The following is an 18874-nucleotide window of genomic DNA, read 5'->3' as shown; positions in this document are numbered from 1 at the left end:
GGTATGTAAGATATGTGATGGGGCTCAAAGTGTTTATAGAAAATGCTGCACAGACAATATCCACACTGAAACACTTGAGATCTGATGCTGATGTATACAATCTAGTCTGGTCAGGGAGCAGGAGGAGAGAGTTTCTATTAATTTCTCCCTATATTCAGGTACCAAAGATCTTTAGACAGTTCCCCTCCCCCTGGTTGTACTTAATTTTTCTGTCTCGCATCAGAGACTTAAGCATTTGCTAGCACTTGGGGGAGAGAATGCAAAGACTGAAGACTCTGGAGCATAGTCTACTACTTGATATCCTATTTCTCACATAATTACTCTATTTATTGCTTGAAGAATAGCATATAATGCATTTCTATATGACTGGTGCAACTTATACTCCTCTGAAGTGCATTGTAAGTAACCTCCCTCACCAGTTCATCCTTCTGAATACAAAATATGTTGCAATAATTATAATCTTCTGCTTCCCCACTACAGCCTAGGAGTGCAAGAGCCATGTCCATCCTGCCAGGATTTCTCCATTACACACACTGTACAGTTCCTTCTTTCCCAGCAGGAATAATCCTTCCTCCATGCCTTTCCACCAACTGCCTGTCAAGAAGGGCCCCATAATTCACTCGTTCACAGCACCGAATGCAGCTGATGGTGCTGTGATGGGATTTATATATGCACTTCCAAGGGCCACCTGCTGTATGTGTCAGTGCAATGGGACATCATGCCAGCTGCTTTACCTTCACACCCCTTCTTTCTAGTTGCTTCAGATCATTGGAGTTTGAAGCAACATAGTGGGCAGCAGCTCATCTGGAATATCCCGATGAGTTCCCCCTAATACCTTTCCCTTTTTCTAAAAAGTATAGTTGGGTTGGTGAGGGGGGCAAGGAAAGGGGAAACTTCCAGAATTTAAGATATTATAAGTCGGTCCGACATCTTCCCCTCCAAAATCTGAGGCGGAAGGAGCAGCAAAACAGCCACAGTCCACAAAGAAGGAGCACATGGCTTTTACCCATGGGATTTTGGGCTGCTCCAAGGGCCAAAACCAACCTCAAATAAAACAAAATAGCCAGGGGCTATTCTATTTTATGACAGCCTCCTTCAGTGTTGCTACAGTCCAGAGCAGCCCAGAATCTCCATATTTCCAAACACTCTGGGCCCTTCTATGTCCAGCACACACACACTCCCCAGGGTAGGGCTTGCAGGGAGCCAGTAGAGAGCTGTCCACAGGGGCTCAATCCAATGCCTGCCCTAGAGCAGTGCTTCTCAAGCAATCTGATGTGGGGGACCGGCAATTTTTTTTCCAACATGCGCGCAGACCGGCAGCCGATGGCTTGCGGACCGGCACCGCTCCGAGGACCACCACTTTGAGTAGCACTGCCCTAGAGACATTCTCCCCCAGCCCTTTGCAGCCTGTTCTCAGCTCCAAGATGCAGGCTGGATGGCGTACTGGGCCAGAGCTCGGGTGGAATCCCTTTGTGAGTTGGTAATTTGATGGGCTTTTTTTGTTTGTTTATTTTAAAATCAGCTTTCAAACTTCTTCTAAAATGACTGAAACTGGTGCATATTTCCAATGTACACTGCCCTGGGCACCAGAGAGGAAAAGGCTGTAAATGCATGCTGTTTCTTTTCCCTATTGAAACCATGAAGAAAAATTGCCTCATCTCCATCTTCCTTGAATACTCTCAAAGATTAAGAGGCTGATAGATTAAAGAATTATAAATTCCACTGTTGCACCGTTCTTTGACCGGTGAATCTGCCCCTGGTTTGCCTCCAGCTTTGTCCAATAATTAATCAGTTTGTCTTGGTCACACACACTCGCATTGCGCATCTCCCCCAGAACACACACACTCCCTACCAACAAGCACTAACTTCACATATGAGGCTCCAATTTATTTATTCGTCTGGCCCAGCTGGACTTGAAATGATCATTTTTCATCTGGAATCTGATCCTGCACTCACTAGTGTCAATGGTGACACTCCAACAGACTTCAGTGGGTGCAGAGTCAAACCTTGGACGCCCAATAGACACTGGCAAGATGAGTCAAGTGGGTGAGGAAGACAGTCCCTCCCCCCCCCCCCGACAATTTGGAGTGGAGCAAATTTTCCTGGGTCAGCTATGTGACATAAGAACTGCCTTATCATCAACCCACAGAGACTCAAATCAAGGTGCATACACTGGGCCTGTATTGTAAGAACAGTCACATAGCACTTGTGAAGTTGTTAAAGTCATGTTACAGCCTGCACCAGACTCAATATAAAACCTGGGATTATTTTTGGAGGTAATGGTCTCTTCTTCAATTCTTCCAAAATTCTGGCCTGAAATCTGGAGGGGATGTGCCCAGAACATTCAATAGGACTTTTATAAAAACTTATTTTACTGGGTTTTAAATAAGTAACTGGCAGATATAGATGTCACAGTATGCAGTATACAGATACACAAACCACACTTAAGTGATAGCTGAGTACTTAAATGCAACTTCTTTGGCACACACTGCAGCATTACTGGCAACTCTAGGTCAGTAGGCATTAGAGGGCAGGAGAGGAAAGAAGAAGACAATCTACCAGTGTCTAACAGCTGTGTAGGCCCTTGTTCTCCTTGGTCTTGTTCTCTGGTCAGAGTGAGCTCAGATATGTAGGTCTAAATTCTGCTCTCAGTTAAAATCTGAAGTAATTGCACCTAAAGGATTGGAATTGTTTAGGATTTACAATGGCCTAATTCAGAGCAGAATTTGGCCCCCGGCATATACCAAGTAGGAAGTTAGTGTTTGCTTATTCTAAATAAAAGTGATAATTTTGGGGGGGGGGGATAAAAGTGATTATTTTCTTTTCATCTTCAATTTTGGTTAAATAGTTTTCCTTTTAATCAAAATGCTGCCTTAGGTTCTTTCTACATTTTCTATAGCTGTAGCTTTCTTTCCGTTGGGATCTCTCCCCCTTTCCTCTCTCTCTCTCTCTCTCCCCATTCCCCTTGGCCCCAAATGCACTAACATGTCCCACAATCTCCCATCATTTGAAGGTTAGAGGGGACTGGTTTACCAAGAATGCAGTTCATTTAGAGTGACACACTGGCAGCAGGCAGCTCCCAAGTTCTGGCCCTACTAGCTGTTTCCATGGTTTAAGGAGAGGGGGTTTAAGCGGTGACCCATCAATAGGTTGTATGCACACAGCAATAATGGAGAATGCGATAAACTGTCACCAGGAGACAGTTTCAATTCCCCAAGTCTTAATGGTAGAATAACACAATAGGGTCAGACTAAAAAGGTTTCCTTATGAAAATTTTATCAGCAACTTTGGTAAATTGCTGTGGGAAAGGTGCTTTGCTCTCAGGCAGACCTGGAACCTGTTTTTACAAGGTACAGCTTGCATGCATTGCATCACCCCCACAAGATATTAAGGGCACTCAAATTGAATTAACACCAAATCAGGCCGGTGCACTTAACAATACAAATGCACTTAAGGGATGCCTCAGAATGATTTGTGACTAAAGAAAGTAAAGAAGAAATCGGCCTTCAAGACCACAGGGGTGGTGTTGTGTGTCATATACAGGAAAAGCCATAAGTAGAACTTAGAATACCGGAAAACCATGAACTTCAGGGGCTCTCAAATACCTTAGACCTAGCCGTAAAGTAGATGGTCTCTTTTGTGGTATGTAGAAACAATTGATAAATAAATTACAGCCAATTTTCTTAGTGGCACAGTCTCCATTACCTCTGACAGCAGCGTAACTGCTTTGCTAAAATGATAAGAAGCGAATAATGGCATATCAGGTAGCAGCCAAGGAAATTCTTTGAGAGTTGCCTAATCACTTCACGAAAGCAGTGACACAAAGATCCTTTGCAAAAGTGAATGAGATGAGATGTGACAGTTGATAAAGAATGCCATGCAGGCTGCTGCTATAGCAGCCAAATTATAATCCTAGTAATCATGGGGTAGTATTGCTGAGTTTACCCTTCTCTGTTTTTCACACACATACACACAAAACAAAATGCAAACTTCTTTTTTACAATCTGTCTTTTGGTCACACTACATTTCATCAAGTTCTCCCTCACTCTTCAACTCTCTGGACCATATTCGGCTCTGAGTTAGGGTCAAATCCTGCAAAGTTCAGAGTGCTCTCAATTTCCACCATGGCCAATGGGAGTTCATAATATTCCGCACCTCTTAGGAACTACTTAGTGTTACTCAGTGGACCAAGCCTTATTGCTGGTATAACTCCCTTATGGTCAATATCCATCTGATGAAGTCCCGTAGAATGGAATAATTTCATCCTGGCTATGGAATTCTCTAGGTTGGTTTAAAACACTACAGGAAAGTTCTTGTTCTCTATAACATCTATAGGCCTTTTCTGAAGTGTAGCATTGCACCAATTCATTTCAAGCAGAATTTGGTCGTCATCTTCACTGAAGGAAAGGATTTCAGTCACCTAAGAAGACTGGAACTGACAGTGAAAATTTGAAAAACCTAATGTGAAAAACTCTGGATAAAAATTAAAATCACTGGAAGATTTGCCTGTCTGTCAGATAATACCTAACATGTCTGCTTTTGTTGTTTGTATAGGAAGTAGGTGACTCAGCAGGATCTTCCCATCCAGAATACGGGATCTTCCTTCCACTGGGAGATGGCCCAACATTAACAGAGTTAAAGGAATCGTGTGTAAAGTCACAGGGTTGCTGTGGAAAACTGGGACAAGGTTTTGTTTTATATTTTAAAAAGAACATGACAGGATGTTCTGAAACAATGAGGGACCTTTATGGGCTGGGCTGTGACTCTGTTGAGCAACACACATGTGGCAGAATTTACTGTTAAAAACAAAACAAAAACTTTGTGCAGAGCTAGCAGTTTGAGACTCTGGCTGAATGTTTAGGAATAAGCTCACAGACTGCAGAGCATGCACCCACTTCCACAGTACAGTTCTGCAACCACAATAGCAGAGTTTCAGTTAGAAACATAGGCTAGGCTTTTATCTTCATCTCTGCAACAGGGGACAGGAGAGAACGAAATCACAGCAATCCAGGGGGAAAGGAGCAAGCAGCTGCCTGTAGGAGAATGGCAGCCAGACCAGACAGACACTCACCATAACTGCCACCACCTTGTCTGCATAATCTATACACAATCCACTTGTGATGTGGCTAAAGGGGGCATGGTGAGGATGGTGGGAAGGAGTCAGAGAAGAGGCATTTTCCAAACAATATTCTCCATCTTAGGTGGCCCCAAAAAACATGTGCTAAAGAGACTCATGAATAATGATCGGAACATAATTAACTTTCCCTCACAGTCTATGAGACCCATTCAAGGACTAAGTGGCAAAGGAAGCATAATAACTTCTCTCAAGCATTGCCCTGCTGTGGCAGCAACGGAAAGGGAGGGTCCATCTATGCATCTTGCAAGGGATCAACAAAGCTAAGGCAGGGTTTTCCATGGATTCTGGTCTTTTCCCTGTAGAAGGGGAACACACAATCCTTTTGCAGAGAGGGGACATATCTCCACCTGAGTGGCATCAAGAGAAAAGCAAATTAGTTCAGATAAAATAAGAATCACACTGAACCACCGCCTCCCAGTACTCTGTGGAAAAGAATCCAAGGTATGAAAAAGTTTAGTGAACCAAAGCTTCCAATCAGTACTTCATACCCACCCTTCCAAGTCTTGTAGTGAGGAGAGAAGACAGCCAAGCAGCCAGCTCCTCTTCCATGCTAGGTATAGTGCTCCTCATCCCTAGTATTCATACATCTTCAGGGAGCAGCCAATCAGCCCAGTTTTTCTTACTTATGGAACTGCAAAGGGGCATGAGGCTGTTGATCTGGATCCTCTGCTTATGCAAGTATTAAATGATGGTTCAGGAGTCCTGTAAAGGAAGCTCATAATACCCAGTTCAACCAAGCACATGACACACGCTCAGCACCCCAATGCATCTTTACTGCAGATTGCAGCTAACTTGTATTATTTACTCAGACCTTATTCAGGCAAGCTCCTATTGACTTAAATCAAAGGTTACCTGAGTAAAAACTAAGTGAGGAATTCTGCCCAAAGCTTGATTTGGTTCTCTTAAACTACCGTTGCTATTACCAGTCATTGACTTTATGTCTAAACAATTGTTTTTTAAGTCAGCACTGGGCCATTAGGCTATGTATGTAGTTAGATTCGAACAAATTCATTACCCAGGATCTATTTTAAAACACATTACAAAGGAGGAGGATGTAGTCTGTGATGTTTTTTATTCTATTTTATTTTCCCTAAAATTTGGAGAGTTTGATTAGTGTCCTTAACCAAGTGGACAGAAACTTCAGTTGTTAGGTGCCATTTCACTTCCGAGGACTCTTAAAATGAATTTACAGTCTATCCTGTGGAAAGGTAAGGATTCCCTCCACAGTCAGCCCTGCCTTCTGGTCTCACTTCAGTAGGATGATGTAAAGTTCTATTCCCTGCCATCACTGGACTGGACCTGTATGTCCTTACAGCTCTTCAGTTGTTCTGCCATACGTTAACTCACTCACATATTCTCACACACTCTCTGCTAAACGTGTTCTCATTTTCTTACATCCACACATTCTGTCACACACATAAGATACACTTGTTAGTCTTTTCTCTCACTCTCTCTGTCTCATATATAAATAGGGCAGATGAATATGGCAACTATCTCTCATTAGTATTCATTTGACTGGCAAGTTTCCTTTGGTCAGTACTATAATTTTACCTAGAACTTTCCTTTCATCAAGAAATAAATTCAGCCTTTGCTCCCCACCAATGTATAGATTGGCATGGGAAGAAGGATTGATATCTCCTTTTTGCAGGACATGGTTAGAGTGGGTGAGGGATTGACTTTCTTCACATTACGTCCATATGTGGCCAGCAATCAGGTCAAGCGCAGAGCCCATGTGAAGCTCCATTGATCTTAAGGTACAGATATTGAGTCCACTGCAGTTTCTTAAGGGAGCAATGATGTGCATTAGTCAATCTAATTGCAACACATATGACCTACATGTGTTCACATGAGCCAAGTTCCCACCATTCCAGAAAAAAAAATATGTCCCTCCTCTCTCTTCATGTTAGCACAGATGACATTTCAGAGGGCACGTGTCAGTAAAGGATAGTGGGAAGCCTTTTGATTTTAGAAGTTTCTAATTTTTTTTTACCAAAAAGGTGATGGCTTATTAGAAGGAGGCAGTTGTTTAGATACGATGTTTAGACTTGAGCATGCTAAACTGTGGAAAGGTTTGTTCACTAAAAAGAAAAAAAAAGTACCAAAAAGGAGAGAACAGATAAAATAACCACTATACAAAACAGAGTTTCAATGGATGTATCATAGCTAAAGCTGCATTTTTGTCACAGCTGTTACAGGAGTTGTGGAATTTATGTTTTTCAGAAAACTATCCATGACTGCTGACACTTGGGGACTTTTTGCATGTGGGTGGGTGGATGTGATACTAAACAGTTGAATCCGTTTCAGAGAAAACATTTAGTACTGTCAAGTTAAATTCAGGACTGCAATGGAATATGACAAAAAGCAGGAGCTCAGTAATAACACTACAGTGACACCAAGTCCCCGTATAGTGACCTCTCAGTGAGACCTCCAGTAGTAATGAGATTTCTCCCACTCCCAAAGAAAATAAAAGTGTTTTTTTTAATTTGGAGCATTAGGGTGGGTTCATAGGTTAGCTATGGCATGGCAACTATGATGATCAACCCTGCCCATGTTGTTTATTTTATTTATTCATTGTCCTATGTAGCACTGAAAACAAAAATTTCTAGCGTGAGTCTAATTCTAGTTGTTTGCACCAAGTTAGATTACTTGCAGTTTAAAAACAAAACAAAGAACTCAGCCCCATTTGATTTCATTTAATGGACTCTCTCTCTCACTCTCTCTCCAATGTTACTGCTATACCTCATTGTTTTAGTCTCTAGACATCAGTTTATTTCCAGGATTTTTTCCATTTTTAACATGGCCATGCATGAGTTCGTTGACTGTGTAGGCAGACTTATAATTAGTGAAAAGTAAATGTTTCTACAATGTACATTACTGGGAACTAATGGTTGTTTCCACCTTACTATAAGGGCATGTCTACACTTACTGGGGATCGATGCTGCAGCGATCGATTCACCAGGGATTGATTTAGTGGGTCTAGTGAAGGCCCGCTAAATCGACTGCAGCTCTCTCCCCCGTGGACTCCAGTACTCCACCAGAATGAGAAGCGTAAGGTAAGTTGATGGGAGAGTGTCTCCCGTTGACCAAGCATGGTGTAGACACTGCAATAAGTCGACATAAGCTATGTCGACTCCAGTTATGTTATTCATGTAGTTGGAGTTGCATAACTTAGGTCAACTTACCCCCGTAGTGTAGACAAGGCCTAAGTTTCTTCACCCTAACTTCTCTGAAAAATGAAGTTATATTCTGTCTCAGCTCCTTTATGAAAGTGCAAGGAAGGCTGCAAATTCTTATGAATACCATAAATATCATATTCCGACCCCACCTTTAGCAGATAATGGTGCAAAGGTCACTGTCCTTTATCATTTTACCTACATCCTTGCATGACATTTCCTCAGTTCAACAGATATACTAGGGCAAAGCTCCAGTTCAAGTCACAGGAAAACTTTAGCTCCCAGATTATATGACATAGTAACTCTACTTGCATTCAGCAGCAAAGCAAACTTCTCCTTCAACCTATTTGTGATCAGCCTCAAATGGAACAATAAGGTCAAAACTCTGCTTCGTAACTCTCCTATCCTTCAGTGGAGTTACATCGGGAGGTAATTTACCCCAATATCTAAGGAGTCAATGTCTTCAAGAATTCAACAATAATGAACCAATTCAGGATTTGAATCTGGTGGTAACCCAGTGAAAGTCCTGAGGGATTCAGAATTGCATTGATCTCTGAACAGTTAATACATCCATAGTCCAAAAATTCTAATTTGATTGATTCTGTCAGCTTTTCTAATTTGTATGAGTCACAGCAATACCTACAGATCCCTCTTCCTGAGCACAGTCCTATGAATGTCTCTTATTACAAATAAATGCCCTTTAAATTGAGTTTTTCCCTTTAAAAAATTATTACATGCATTCTAGCTGACAATATGAAGTGCTTGCATATCTTCATGGCATTGCCAGATATGGCTCCTCTATAGCTGCTCATGACTATCAACGAGCATTTCAACAGCTGTGATATCATCACGCTACCCTTAACCCAAAGCAGTGTTTTGGAACACCTAGAACTGATTTTGTTGGTGTACGTGCTTTGATTGCTGAACCAAAAGCCTAACATTCCAAGTCCAAGCTGTTATGATCTCCCCACCTCAGAGGATCCACCCACAACTCCCCTCATTACTTCACATTATCTTAGGTTTATTCCTTCCCCATATGGCATCTCTGTTGCATTGCAAGGATTGGTAAAAGACTCCCCTTGCTTCTGGAACACTGCTTGCACACAGGTTGTCCAAGTCCTTGAGCGCAAGAAAGTATCAGCCCCTATTCTCACTTTGTTGCAGACACCCCACCTTGATCAACTGTAATGCATCTTTGGTAGCCCTAAAGCAACGATCCTGCCATCACACCCAGGAACATATGGGTTTCTTGCCCTCAGCCTCATGAATGTAAATATTCTGTGGTTGAATGGGAGGTCTTTGCATAAAGGTGTGGCAGATTCTTCTCAGCAGATCCTTTACTGTTCACAGAAACCAGGGGGGATGAAACTATTGAACCATAGAAACTCTGATGGCTCTGCTATGTACTACCATTTCTCTCTCAGAATAAAACTGCTGCAATGATCACAGAAAATGAACTTTGTGGCTAATCACCTATATGGGATAGGAGGGTTCTCATCTATTTTGTATGTGTCTTGTAAAACACATTTTTTTGTTTTACAAGGCACATACATTGCGATGCTAGACTGCAAGTCCAACCAATATTTCTGAGATATCCCCAATCACTAAGGCAATTTCCCATTCCCGCGCTGCAGTCATTACTTGTGAGACATTGGCATGTTGTAAAACCCTGTTCAAGCCCACAAAATATCACCACATTCCAAAACAGCATTACAACATGCTGAAGTTGAAACGTAGCCATCATCAACTAAGCACTGGAACATACTACCTGGGGAGGTTACAGGATCCCCATCACCGGGAGTTTTAAAAACTGGTTTGACAAAAATCTGTTAGGGATGGTCAAGGTCACAGGTTCTCAAACTGTGGTCCGTGGACCAGCAGTGGTCCATGAGCTCCATTCAGGTGGTCTGCGGATAGTTCCCTCTAAGGTGTACACACGAGCGAATGAAGGGCCACCTACCTAATTAGTGGACCCTGGAAAAGACAAACATATAAGGTGAGGTGGTGGCCTTGGGGGCAATAGAGGGTAGGTGGGAGGGGAAAGTGAGGTGAGAAGAGGAGGTGGGGGGAATTTGGGATGTGAAGGGATGTGGCAGCTAGGGAAAGAGGTGACTTTCCCCAGATCCAGAGCTGCAGCTGCCGGGGAGAGATGGCCCTCCTTCCCAGCCCCAGCTCTGTGGCTGCTGTGGTGAGGGAGAGACCTCCCTCCTTCCCAGCCCAGTTCGAGGGTTGCTGGGGTGGGGGAGACCCTCCCCTCCTTCCCAGACTCAGCTCAGGGGCTGCTGCTGTGCGGGAGAGACCCCCCTCCATCTCAGCCATGGCGGGAGAGAGAGAGCACATCCATTGTATTAGAAAGGTGAGACTACTGATATTAAAATATGAGTGGTGTGCTTTTATTTGCAGAACAAAAAAGCGTTAATTATTATGGTTTTTTTATATAGTGCTTTTATCCAAAGCACTTTACAATAGTTAGCTAACGGTACAAACAACATTTGGAAAGATCATTAAGTGGTCCGCCAAGACCTTCAGCAATTTTCAAGGGGTCCATGAAAAAAAAAGTTTGAGAACCAGTAGTCTAGGTCTACTTAATCCTACCTCTATGCAGAGGTTCCTTCCAGCCTTACATTCCCATTATATTATACCACGGAGTGGTCACATGTACAACACACAAAACCAAGACAGTGCAACTATCACCACAATGGGACAACTGAAGAGTTTGTCCTGTCAGACAAACCTATAGAAGGGAAAACTATGCAATACCCACAACAAATTCAAGGTGATTGCCCTACCATTTATTTTGAGATGGGTGGTAATTGAGATATGGGACTTCAGTTCAGGAGACTATATAACATTTCTCATCCTGCTTCATTCTCAGTTTAACCTTGCAGGAACATTACTGTTCAATACTTTCCTGAATTGGGGCCTGCATAGGTACAACTCAGCTGAAGTCACCCATTTATACTAGGTCTGAATGTGACCCGTACTGTATATGTTTGAAGTATATTGTCCACACCTATTCAAGACAGAACTTAAGATCATGCTTAGCTTTAAACCTACCACTGAAAGGAAAGCATGTGCATAGAGATGCTCTCCTGAATTGTGGCATTTCACCAGGCCTGAATTCAGCCAATTGTTCAAAGAATAAGTTCTTCTAATTGTTAAAGCAGAGCTGCTGGTGCTGGATGCACACCGGTGTGCTGTCTCCAGGACTGGCTCCCCAAATATCACTTTTCAGCAAGTCGGTTACCAAGCCAGCCAAGTAGCATCATACCAACACAATGAATGCTGCTTGCCAAGCAGACTTGTAAAATGCAGCGGTGAACAAAACGTGTGCTGCTTTGACAAAATATCACTGAAACTGTTATTCAGGGGGTCACAAGGCTCCTAGTCAGGAGATTATATGTCCCTAATGCTACAGGAAGTATCACTTGCAGAGAATTTCTTCCACAGCATGCTCAGAATGCCAAAATATAGTACTAATTATCTGCACAAATTCAATCTCCATATTTCATTCTGTTTTTATTCCTCTGTGGTTTTTCACCATAGTCAGTTTTGTCATTTTATTAAAAAGAACCCCTAAGTATATGACCTTAGATTAAAAAACAACAATCCAGCACCCACCATTTGGAAAAGGTAACCAAATCCCTCACACTGACAGATTGTAAACTGGGGAATGGAAGGCCATTGTTTTTTCTTCAGTCATTTTGCCAAGTTAAAGAGGAAGTGTGAAATTAGAACAAAATGTTTAAATAAAAAATGAGCCCTTGAATGTTAGTTGGTTAAGTCACTCCTTTCTGCTTTGCTTAAGAAGCATAGGAATTCTTAGGCTCCTCTGTGTTCACACCCGATACACCATTGTAATAACCTTTGTACAAAATATGTCTTGTGAGGTATTGTTTGAAAACTAGTAACTTGCTGGTCAATAATATCATGATGAAATGTGTATAGGAACATTATATGTAAAGTTATGAACATAAACTGAAATTATGACTGACATGTTTACCAGACAAGTCTGGAGAAGGCGGTAAACCTATTTCTCAAAGACAAAGGACATGCTAGCCAGGTGTCATCAAAGTTGATTGGCAATCACCAGTCAAGTGGCCATTTTTGGCAACATGAAGGGCAGAAACAGTTGACCTGCATTTTAACACATGACAACATAGAACCTCTTTCACCATGAGACTCCATGTCTCCATCCTCACAGTGGAAAGGAACTTTATCTAGGGGTAACCCTCAGGAAAATGCATTTTGAAGAGTGACTGGACTATAAAAGTGAGGGGCAAAAACACTCCAAGGATTTGCTCTTTCTTTCTTTCACCAAAAAAATACAAAGGAACCAGCCTTTGATTTTTGGGGGGGGGGGAGGGAGGTGTGGCATCCAGACCTGAGAATTTGATCAGCAATGTTGCTGGGAACATGTGGTAAGGATTTGACCTTGAACCAAGTCTAGTTTGTTTCGTTTTAGCTACAAGACAGCATTTTTTCTTTATTTGTCTTGTAACCACTTCTGACTTTAATACATTCTACTTGTGCTCATTTAAAATCTCTTTGTAGTCAAATGAACTTGTTTTATTGTTTTTAATCAAAATTAATCCAGTGTTGCATTTAAACTGAACTGTTTGGTAACTCCAATTAAAGTAGCAAACCATTGTGTATTGACCACTGACAGCAATAAGGGTCCTCTAATACCTAGACTGTCCAAGAGAGGGCTGGACTGTGCAGAACACATGTTTTGGGGGGAAATTTGGGATTGGGAGCATGTTGGGATCACCCTGCAAGTAGTAACCACAGCTGCTGGGAGCCAGAGTGTGGCTCGTGTGTTGCTGACATGCTGCTGGGATCAGAGGTGCTGGATCAGGCCTGCAGCTACACACAGACACTCAGGATGTGACCTGCCTGCTATTTGGCTGTTTGTGAATGACCCTGGTTGAGAGCTACAACAGCAAAGCACCATGAGGCACCCAAGGTTGCAGGGCAGGTGGTGACATAAGCCCTCATTGGTCTGGAGTGCACCCCGGAATGTGATACACACCTCTAAGGAATGCGGCTGTTAACGCCTCATTATGAAATTCAACTAAACAAGGATACTGTTATAAAAGAAATCAATGCACAATTTGAGCACCGTATGTGCTACCAACAGAGGGAAAGGGAATACAAACTAAGGCCTCATTTCTGGAAATAATGTAAGCATTTATTTAAGCCCATCCCTACTCAAAAAAGCGTTTAAGAATACACCTAAATTTAATCACATGCATAAGCTGTATTGACTGCAATAAGTCCCTAAGGACTTAAGCAAGTGCTTAAGGCTCTTTCCAGAATAGCCATGCTTTCCTGACAGGGCCGGCCATCGGGTGAACTTGTATTTGAGAGCCCTTTCTTTGAGTTTAAGTATAGATACACAGTATAGTCACACACCTTGAGTTTACTAGAGAAGCTTTTAAGTTATGGTAGGGACTTTGTGCACCTTCAGCAGAGACTGCTGCAAATGACACAGGCAGCCCATACATTCAGTGCTGGCTCCCTGAAGCATCCAAGCCTCTGGCACCAGCGGCAAGAACACAAAGCTGGCGACCGTGAGATGCACCAGGGGAGTGGCTGCGCTGCGAGGCACAAACTGAAGCCCAGGGTAGCACGCACAAGACACGGGGTCAAAAAGCAGTAGAAAAATGGTGAGGGGAAAATTTCAAAATATTTTCAAAATGCTGAAGATATGTTTGTTTGATGGGTTTGGAAAAGGAACATTTATTCCAAAACGTTCATGAAAATGTTTATAGAAAACTTTCATTTTTAATTTTTTTGGTTGGTTGATTAGATGGGCTTTTGCTTCCCCCCTTTTTCTCTCTCCTTTTCCCCTCATTTTGCAATTTAAAGGAGGAGAAGGGGAAGGAAAGGGAGAAAAAAGGAGGCGTTAAAAAAAGGAAAATCAATAAGCCAGAAACTGAAAAGAGCTACATTTTTTGCCTTTTCAAATTTCATTTTTATTTTTTATTTTTAACACACAGTTTTACTGAAAATTTCTGATTTCAAAAACAGGACAATTTTTCCTCTGAAAAAAACTTTTCATCAAAAAAATTCAAGGAGTTCTACACAGCAGCACTTACCTCTCATCCTCACAATGCACACCTAGATTCCTGTGCATGACAGACCCCTTCACAGCATTAATACGAACAAACCAAAACTGTAGATGGGTACAAATATATACACCACAGGCTTTATGGACAAAACTTTCAAACATGGATACCTATAGTTAAGCTGATTTTCAGATGTCCTGAGCATTCACAGCTTTCAGCGAAGTCAATAGGAGCTGCCAGCAACTCTGAAAATTAGGATCCTTTTATTTAAGATGCTGAAATCAGGACTTAGGAACCTAACTTTAGGCAACTAGTTTTGCAAATGTGCACCAGCACCAGGAACCCCTGCCAAGCACTGTGGGATAGGCCCTTGTTTGGGCTACAAGATTGTCTCTTGAGGGTTTCCAGTTCTGACTCTGGTTGAAGCCAGGCTATGTGGATGTACAAACATTTTTTAAAGAAACAAAGCATAGAATAAATAATAGCTTGAGCACAGTTTGGTGCACATTAGGGCCAAGGATCAGGTTGGTTTTTTTTTCTTGAAGTTGGATTTATAGTCATTAGTAATAATTAAGTACAGATTTGTCAGATATAACTGCTGTCATTAGCTATCACATCTATGTGCTTGGTGCAAAGTTATCTGAGGGAATCTACATCACCTATGCAACTCTACTTTGTATAGATATATCAAGTTTCAATCAAGAACCTAAATGTGCTTTGCAAGCATTAATTAAGCATCATAATACTCCTGTGAATCAGGCAAGTATTTGTTTCACAAGTAAACTGGGGAAAAGAGGTTAACTGACCCATTCAAGGTCACACAACAAGTGACATAGCCAAAAGTAGAGCCCAGAGTCCTGCTTTCCTCAGTGGATGGATACCAAGTTCACACTGCATTTAACTGTACAGGATGCAGAGTGTGGTAAATTCCTCAGCACATACATCAGGGACATATTATGGTAATATTACTCTTCCACATAAAGAAGTCTCACCTAATTTGACAGTACATGAAAAGCAATCCAAGGTGTCTCTTAACTGGGTGCTGGTAACATATTTGGATCCAGAAGACTGCTTTTACATATGAAACTTGGAGAGAGGTATATCCTCAGGGTACCCGTAAGAAATTCAGACCTGTGACTAATCTAACTAGATTCTGGATTTCCCCAGTGTCCCATACGATACAGCTGAAAGAGCAGCTATGTAGCTGTGAATAGCTTGATTTCTAAAATAGACAATTTGGGAACACCCGTTTCAGGTAATTTAGCATGTCACTATAAGTAATGCTAATTCATCCAGGCCATACTATTACTGTTTTTTTTTTAAACTCAGGACTTGTGTATAGTAGGGTTTTTAGCCATTGATGTAATTTAGTGATGCAAATCCTAGTGTAGACATGCCACATTGATTCAAACAGTGACTTACAGCAGGGCCTTACACTGCACTGGTGCAGTTAATCCAGCATCTAGAACCCTAATGTAGACAAGGGCACAGTGCTCCAAAACTCCTTTTACATTTTACAAATAAAAGTGAAGGGAAGGAAGGGAAGGGTGCAGCTTATTAATGGTCCTGGCCTGATACTGCACGTTCAATAAGATTAAATTCCTCGTCTGTCAGCTCTAAATGCTGGATTCTGTTCTATAACTCAAAGTAGCATCTGTCCACCAGATTTTTTGACTTATTACCACACCACTGCTAAAAGTGAAAAGGGAGTATGTAAAGGAAGCCCTGTGTTTTGAATGTTTATTTATGTCTTGTTGCCAGATTGGCTTCATGTTATTCCCATGAAGAAAGGCAAATCATTGCCACATGATTTAAAGTCTCCTGATGCAGTAATTTCAATAGATCAAATGTGACAAGCAATAAAAGGATGCAATGTCCCAGAATATGGTAAGAGATCTTCAAAAATCATTGAGCTAGTGACTTCACAGAGTCCTCTGGCTTGGCAGTAACTCAGCATGCTAGCAGCGTTGGGATGTTACAGAGGCCTGTGCCTTGACATCAGAGTAAACCAGAGGTGTTGGGCCAGTAACCTCACAGAGGCTTCCACTTTGCAGAAAACTAGTGGAGCTGAGCAAGAGACCTCACAGAAGCCTGTGCCTGGAAGCCAGTAAGATAAAGGTGCTGAGTCAGTAACTTCATAAAGCTCTTGGCCTTGACACCAGACCAGCACACTAGAGCTGCTGAGCCTGTTGAAAATTAGCTCAGCACTTTTAGCTTGCTGAGCTTGTATGGTGGTCCAGACTTCAGAGAGGTCTCTGACTGAACATCTCAGGACTTCCTGGGGGTAAAATCAGAGACATGCCTCTCTGAGGTTAGTGGCTCAGCTTGTTCTATGTTTAAATACGTCTTATTATGTATTTTCCTTCAGCATAGTAACGTACTATCTGTCGTATCAAGATGGATCTGGGAAATTGCTGCTCCAGAAAACCCTAACTGGATTATTATTTCTGTGCAGGCGCTACCAATGTTAGAAAACTTACTATATTCTCTAGATCCTCCTAGCATAAAAGATAACACTCAAAGAAAGAAGAATTAAGTAATTTTCATTTACTAGTGGTCGCTAGAGTATTAGGAGCTTTTCATTGGAACAGCCCCCTCCCAAAGTTGGAGGAATGGTTCAAAAATGTGGAAGGTCATTGCTATGGAAAAATTAACACACCAAGTACATTTCAAAATGGAGAGAAGACAAATAGATACCTGGATATTTGGTTACCATTCATATAGTACTCACATCAAATGCACTGGTACACAAAAAACAAATAAAAATCCTTTTCTTAGTGGTTTAATTGCTCTCCTGTGATTTGTTAATGAGCAAAGACAGAATTATTTTTAAATAAAGCCCAGAAACAACTAGGTCGGGTTGATGCAAAGATGTTAATTCTCCACCATGAGTATACCACATCCAGTAGCTAACCACTTGTCTACATCTTTGCATTAAGCTTCTCTCAAACCAAAAGTAATATGTTCATTTTTGTAAGTGTTAATATTGCATTTTGACACCTGCATGGTAATGATTTGGAAAATGGCTTATATTTGTCAAGTACACTTGTTGCTTATAAAAGGAATTGACCAGGTGCAGTAGCCATTTCCCCCAATTTCAGCTTGTCCCAGTCCTCATGCTCATAGGTACTTTTCTGCACCATTTCAATGTAGCAAAACATAATTTATAGATGGGCGTAAAGCCTAACATACTACTGTGAGCTATGTTAACATTTTGTAGTAATTTGCAAGCACCTGAACTGTTTTATATTTCTTTTGACTTATTTAAAAGATTACACACACACACACACATAAATAACAAACACATCTTGAATTGAGATCCTTTTTGTATATGCCAAGTTTCAGTCCAAATTGAATTTATAGCCAAATTAAAAAGCCTTAGAAATTGGAGCTTATAATGGAAATTATGACAGTTGAACATGTAATAGCAGCACACTGCTGTTTAAAATGGGTAACATTTGGAGAGATATAGTAGTATTTCTGCAACCCCTGACTGGTACATTTAACACCAGTTTTGCTGTGAAAAATGGATTCACTAAACAGCAGTTCACAATTTCTGCCAACGGTATTAATATCAATGACTCTTGTAAAACCAATAGCATAAGTCTTGCTTTTAGCACTGGAGCACATGTTTAATTAATCAGGCCTGCCATCCTCATTTGCCCTTCGCTGGGTTTCACTGATGATTACCCAGTGGAAAATTCAGCCCCTTAATGCAAACAATATCCTCTTAACACTTTCTTTCCATAGATTGGGGGTAGCTGTATCATTGTCAATGAATTAGGCCAGGCATTGTTCCAAAATTTAACCCTTTATAACTGGCTGGGCCTGCCTTTGTTCTCTTTTCTGATCCATAAAGCTCATTAGTTTTAATGATAAGAGTCTAGATAAATATTTGTGTACCATGTATAATGCAAGGCTAGGAGGCATTGGGTTTTAAGTTATTCGAATTTAAAAGATTAAAGGAATTATTTGAGCAAGCACAAGAAAACCTTTTTAACCATCTCTGATTTAGAGTTTTGGGCAGCCACATTTTTTGATTATAAAGAACACCAGGAATATTTTTCTCCCGGCTAGGAAAGGAAAATCAGATGAACAAGTGACAACCTTGTAAATAAAATATATAAAACTCACACACAGAAGCAGAATGTTCCTTTGGGTCATTATCAGTGAAACCCAGTGTAGGGATAATAAGGACAAGAGGCTTGATTAATTAAACATTTGCACTTACTGTGCGTAATTACAGATGGGTGAATCATCTTGCAGACACCCGGGCCATGAACCCCCGCAAATGGAGCCTATTTCGGACCTCAGGCAGAACAATGGGCAGCGGCCTGAGAACTGTGACACCTCAGTGCTTTCTTCACAAGGTCAAAGAACTCTCCCTCCTGCACCTGAGTTTGGATTTCAATCTGAAATTCTGGCCATATGTTCATGGCCACTTCTCTCCCAGCGGTAGTCTCAGACACTGGCACACTGAATCAGTCTAATGC

General features: G+C 41.5%; 1 protein-coding gene across 2 annotated transcripts in view; it reads right to left on the bottom strand.

Moving 5' to 3' along the window:
• The window catches only part of CCDC171 (coiled-coil domain containing 171), a 269930-nt gene that overhangs the window by 2514 nt on the left and 248542 nt on the right, over window positions 1-18874 (bottom strand). For both annotated transcript variants that reach the window (XR_006281477.1, XR_006281476.1), the window contains one exon: window positions 5336-5484. The gene's annotated coding sequence lies outside the window, so the exon portion shown is untranslated. The remainder of the gene's footprint in view (window positions 1-5335; window positions 5485-18874) is intronic.

This window comes from Dermochelys coriacea, chromosome 5, assembly GCF_009764565.3.
Source record: "Dermochelys coriacea isolate rDerCor1 chromosome 5, rDerCor1.pri.v4, whole genome shotgun sequence".
Taxonomy (NCBI): domain Eukaryota; kingdom Metazoa; phylum Chordata; order Testudines; family Dermochelyidae; genus Dermochelys; species Dermochelys coriacea.
Note: the sequence above shows the minus strand (reverse complement) of the source record. Positions and strands in the feature narration are given on the sequence as shown.